This window comes from Eulemur rufifrons, chromosome 6 (assembly GCF_041146395.1).
Source record: "Eulemur rufifrons isolate Redbay chromosome 6, OSU_ERuf_1, whole genome shotgun sequence".
Classification (NCBI taxonomy): Eukaryota; Metazoa; Chordata; class Mammalia; order Primates; family Lemuridae; genus Eulemur; species Eulemur rufifrons.
In genome coordinates, this window is record NC_090988.1 from 80,109,262 (window position 1) to 80,115,076 (window position 5,815).

A 5,815-nucleotide genomic window follows, 5' to 3' on the forward strand; every position below is an offset into this window, starting at 1 on the left:
ACAGTCCAGGGTTTCTCAGCACAGGTGACATCTGGGTAGGATCGTTCTTTGTGGTGAGGGCTATCCTGTGCACTGTGGGATGTTTAGCAGTATCCACGACCTCTACCCACTAGATATCGGAAGCACTCCTCAGCTGTGACAACCAAAAGTGTCCTCAGACATCACCAAATGTTTGTCCCCTGGGGGGCAAAATTGCCCTTGATTGAGAACCACCAATTTAACCAGTCAAGATGAAGATGGTGATTTATTCTTAGAATAAAAAAAAAAAAAACATGTAAGATCTTTTAGTCCCTAGAGTGAAGCAAAAGCAAGACTTCAAAGTCAACCTATTTTTATTTTTGAAAGAGTTAGGGACAGTGGGTTGAAATTTGTAGAGGAGCTTCTTTTGAGAACCCCAGATGAGAGCCAGAGACAGATAAATTAAACATAGTAATGTGGCAAGAACTACAGTAGGAGATATTTTCACTGGAATTACAAGGCAGAGTTAAAATTATATTGCAGGAGGAAACACTGAGAGAAGAATCTGTGTATGTGTGTGAGAGAGAGAGTTCCAGGAAAAACCCTCTTGCAGGTGTTAATTCTTACAATCTTTTCTCTGTTGGATCATCTCTTATCCGTTTCATATGAACGCTTCCCAAGTGAATGGTTTATTGCCCAGATTTGCATTCAGAGGAATGTTTAAAAAAAGAAGGAAAGAAGAGATGGAAAAGACAAACAGAAAACTCAGCTGAGGAGCTATTGTCACCAAGGAGTTGGAAGCTTGGTCTGCAATAATGGGATTGTTCTGGGGGACCTGGAGGCTTCTCTTTGGGCCCTGCAACCTGGGAGGAACGTGAGTCTGCAGACACTTTGAAAATGGGTTTGGATGTACAGATCCCTGTCGCGGCTTTTCTTTTTGGCTTCCTCATGTCCTTGACTTCCTCCTCCAGCCTGCCTCTCTTTCTCATGCAATAATATATGGGTAAAGATGCACAGCAATAGGAGGGAGTTCTCGTCATCAACTAATAGAGCACCTACCCCAGTGTCTTACCCAGTGGAGGTGAGCAACTCATATTTAAAGGTTGCAAAGTGTTTGTAATGTATTTAAAAGTCTGGAAGGAAGAAGTAGTTAAGAATTTATGCTAATTATACTGAGATCCATTCTGGGTGGTGACCTTGGAGCACCCACAAATGACCTTTAGAAGGTACAACCAGGTCCATTCTTATTTCTGCTTGGCTTGCTCGCCTCCACAAAGGTTTTACTTGGTGTTGTTAAGTTACAGTTACTGAGGGAGCTGATAAAAATAACAACGAACAGCAAAGATCCTGACTATGCAGCTCAGGCATTCCTGCAGAAAAGACACACCTTGCGTCCCAAGCAAGGCTGAAGAACTATGGGGCCTTCCCAGCACATGACTGTTCGACACACAGAATGAATTGAATATCCAGATATTTGGATTGGTGAAACGTGTGAATCTTTGTGTGTCTGTGTGTGTGTGAGGTGTGTGACATTATTCGGGGCATCTGCCAGTTCTCTCTCTGCTGTTCCTTCCCTGGCTTTGCCTGTTCATCACCTAAGGTGGCCAGATCCTTCTCTGAGTTCATCCCTTTTCAAACCTGTACGTTTCTCACATTCCTCCAACTTGGCTTTGGCTCTTTCTGCAACCTTTCCATTGAAGAGCAATCCTTGCTAGGGATAAATGAATCTGGGGAGTACCAACTGGAGCAGTTCTGCAGATAATTAGCAGATTGCGTTGTTTGTTGAAAGTGACGGTTTCCTGGCACCTGGTGCTTGTTTAAAAGGCTGGAGTATTAAGTTCTCAGCATATCTCTCTATTGTCCTGGCTTGAAGTTTGCTGCATTTTCTATGTGCTATTCGTGACTTGGAGAACTCAAGGTAATTGAGCCATGCCAACTTGGGGTGTGAACAGAGTGCTTACTCCCTACCAGTGTTGAAAGGGAGAGCACAGTCCTACAGATAAGCCTCCCCCTTTCCTTTGGGGACACACAGCTTCTCACTTGAGAAGCTCATTTGTGCTGTATGTCTACATGGTCACTAAACACAGTCTCCTTGGACCTCCCTGAGGTTTGAGCTTAAGGCTTGGGCTCTGTCTCATTAGCAGGTTTTCATGGGAACCCGAGGCAGGAAATGTATTGCTAAGACTTGACCAGGTTCAGATCATCTGAGGCTTCTAGATATTTGGCTTGATAAAACTTGAGCAAGGCCCTGACTCCCAGAGATGTATCCTACAGTTTCTTGAATGTGCCACCTGAGCAGGGAGGAGCCAGGCTATGAGTTTCCTTTTGAACATGCTTGTCCTTCCTTAAAGTTCTCACCTTGCTAGGTGTAAGCTCTTTGAGGACAGGGACTATATCTTATCACTGTTGTTTCCCATTACCTAGCATGAGACAGGTGTACAATCAATACGTGTTGAATTAATGAATGACTATCTTCTGGCAAGCTCTGCTGATTGGGAGCCCACACCTATAATTGGGGCGTGGATCATTTCTTCACTGGAATAAGAGTACAACGGCCAAACCTTCAAGGACATATTATCTACTATGAACATTTTACTGTGAGACTCTTTATTTTGCTTTCCTACCTGTGCTGAAATGAAACCAAACAGACTGTGAGACTTACCTGGTACAAGAAGCCAGTAATGAACCTTTGACCTGTTTTAACCAATGAAGATTATGAATGTGTTTATATGATGTAAATTGCTATTTAAGTATAAAGCAGTTCTAAGTTTTAGTATTTTGGGATTGGTTTTTATTTTATTTTTTTTCTTTTTGAAAAATACTGAGGGATCTTTTGATAAGGTTAGTAACGCATGTTAGATTTTAGTTTTGCAAGTGTGTTGTTTTTCAAATGTATAAAGTATAGAAAAATGTAAAACAGTTAGAGGGAAGGCAGTTATTATTCTATAGTTAAAAGGAGCATTTGTTGAGTGTCTACTACGTGCACAGCATGGAACCATATGTGTGAGAGTTTGTCTAATTATACGGGATGTACTAGATCTTGATATTTACTTATTGGGTGGATACCTACTGTATGAATGAAAGAACATCACAGCATCACAATGTCAGAGCCAAATGATCCTCAGTGTTGCTTCTCAGGATTCAATTTTTGGAGTAAGAGATAGAGCATTTTAAAAAAAAAAAATCCTGTTGAGACTGTGTCTGATAAACTTCTGAAATGTACAGACCTTCACAAGTTTAACTAAATTTGGGATTAATCTTTCTGTAGCTATCTGCATCACTATTGCTTTTTTTTCCCATCTGGCTTATGGGTTGAAAATTTGTGGGAAACACCTCTACTGCCATTATTTTTTTTTTAATCAGCAATCTTTCTCTTTAAACTGTATGAAATTCAACCGAGTATTTCTGTTTTATGAAAGAATTATATTTTTCAAAATATGGGAGTTTTTTTGTTCAATGGGTCCCAGAAAACACTAATAAAAACTATAGAGCCCAGCCTGGAAATGTACGTTTCATTCTTCAAGAAGCCCATCCAAAGCTGAGCCTAGAGGAGATGCACTTGGTCTATAACAACAGAACATACACAGCTTCTACACTTCTGTACTGTAAGTAAGCATTTACTGAGCATCTAGTATGTGCCAGTCACTGTTCTAGGCACTGAATTATGACAGATAATGAAAGATGAAAATCTCTGCTCTCATGAAGTTTATGTTCTATTGAGTAGTAACAGACAAGACACTAATAAACAAATAATGCATGGCATATCAGATGTGCAGTAGAGAGACATAATATAGTGCCGGAGCATAGAGGGGTGTATTGCAAGTTTAGGCAGAGTTAAGAAGGAAATATTTCAATAAATGACTGAAGACTCTAAGGGAAGGAGCCAAGCAGATACCTGGAGAAGTGATCCATACCAGAAAGACCAGCAAGTGCAAAGGTCCTGAGGTGAGTGTGTTCCTGTCATGTCCAAAGAGCAGCGAGGAAGTCTGTTTGCCAGAATAGATGAGCAATAGTAGGAAATGATGAAAGAGAGACACTGGTGGATCAGATAGAGCTTGGAGGCCAATATGAAGGCTCTTGTTCTTCCTTTGCATGATATAGGGAGCCATAGAAGAGTGACATGCTCCAGATTCTGTTTTAAAAGGATCCCTCTGGCTGTGGTGTTGAGAATGGACTGAAGGAAGGCATTCAATGCTGGGTGTACCTTCTTAGTTAAAGATGAGCAAAGAGGGGTAGGAAAGATGACTCTCACATCCAGATTTCTAATACAATATTTTAAAATGTTTCCAGGCAGTAAGGGAGCTCTTCTAGTGCAGAATACATTTCTCCCTGGGCCCAGAAAGTCTCAGTCATTCGGTTAGATAACTTTATAAATAATAATAAAAATAATAACAGCTATCTATTTTGGAAAGATTCACTTGGTCCCAGAAACTGTGATGTGTTCTTGACATACATTACTATATTTAATCCTCATGCAAGCCCGTGATATATAGATATTATCCCCAATTTTCATATGATGAAAATTAAGGTCAAAAAGGTTAAGTGACTTTCTCAAGGTCACATAGCTAGTAATAAATGGTAGATCTGATATTGTTTACCCAGGTCCCTCTTGCTCTAACACTGGTATTTCTCTAGTTCCTCAGGATGCTGATGTTACACACACACACACACACACACACACACACACACACACAAAGGTTTCTAGGGTTGAATACTCTGGGGAAATACTAAGTTGAACAATGTTTTACAGAGCTATTTACCGTAGGACTTCTCAGAGTCTTTATGAGGATTTGCATTGTGAATCCACGAGGTAGGGGGAAAGTGTGCCCATTTTCCCAAGCCTATTTGACAATGGCCCTTTTTCATCGAAGATCTCATGAAACCGTTACCAATTAGAAACTCTTAGAGAAGTAACAGTCTTTATAGATTACTTCTCAGCTCAGAATAGGCAGTATTTTCATGTTTGGGCCCAATAAGTATGACGATAGTATTTCTGCACATCAAAATTGTCCAACTTTGAATATATTTCATTTTTCTTTTTTCTCCTTGAGAAGAAATTCTCTCACTTACTGACCTGGGCATTATTTATTCGCATTGATGCATTTTTCAGTAATCACAAAGAACTTGCCAAGTGACTCTTTGGGAGCTATGTACTCTCCTGAGTTTTAACTCACTAGAGCTATCTATCCAAAACTACAAGCATTAGACCCATGTGACTATTTAAGCTTCGGTTGGTTAAAATTATATAAATTAAAATTTCAGTTCCTTAATCACACTATCCACTTTTTAAGTGCTGAATAGCCACATATGGCTTATGGTTACTCTGTTGGACAGTGCAGGTATAGAACATTTCCATCATCAGAGAAAATTCTACTGGACAGCACTGCTCTAGAATCTGGCCTGGGAGGGTGGGGTAAGGGCAGAAAGGATAGTGTGCAAAACTCACCAACTGTGAAATAAGATCCAGGGAGCCTTAGAAACCAAAGGTGACCCTGAATTGTAGAGAACAAAAAAATAAATAAATAAAATAAAGATCCAAAGCAAATATCTCAGTGTTTGCTGGAATGATGACAGGGTCTGCAAGTACAAACAAGTTTGGTGCTGTCTGCGGAGATGTGGAGTGGGAGGATTTGATTATTCTTATCTCTAAATCCCACAATACCGTACAGTCATGAATATGAATCGTCCAAAGGATGTGGCTTTCCAGTAGAGAATAATGGCACTCTGGCGAGAGCACCAAAATAGGCAGGTAAACGAAAAGTCCTCAATACGAATGGCTGCTACTGCCCACTGTCTGCTATAAATGGCACTAGTACCATTTTCCTCCTTCTTTTCAAGAGCAACTTCTTACATAAGA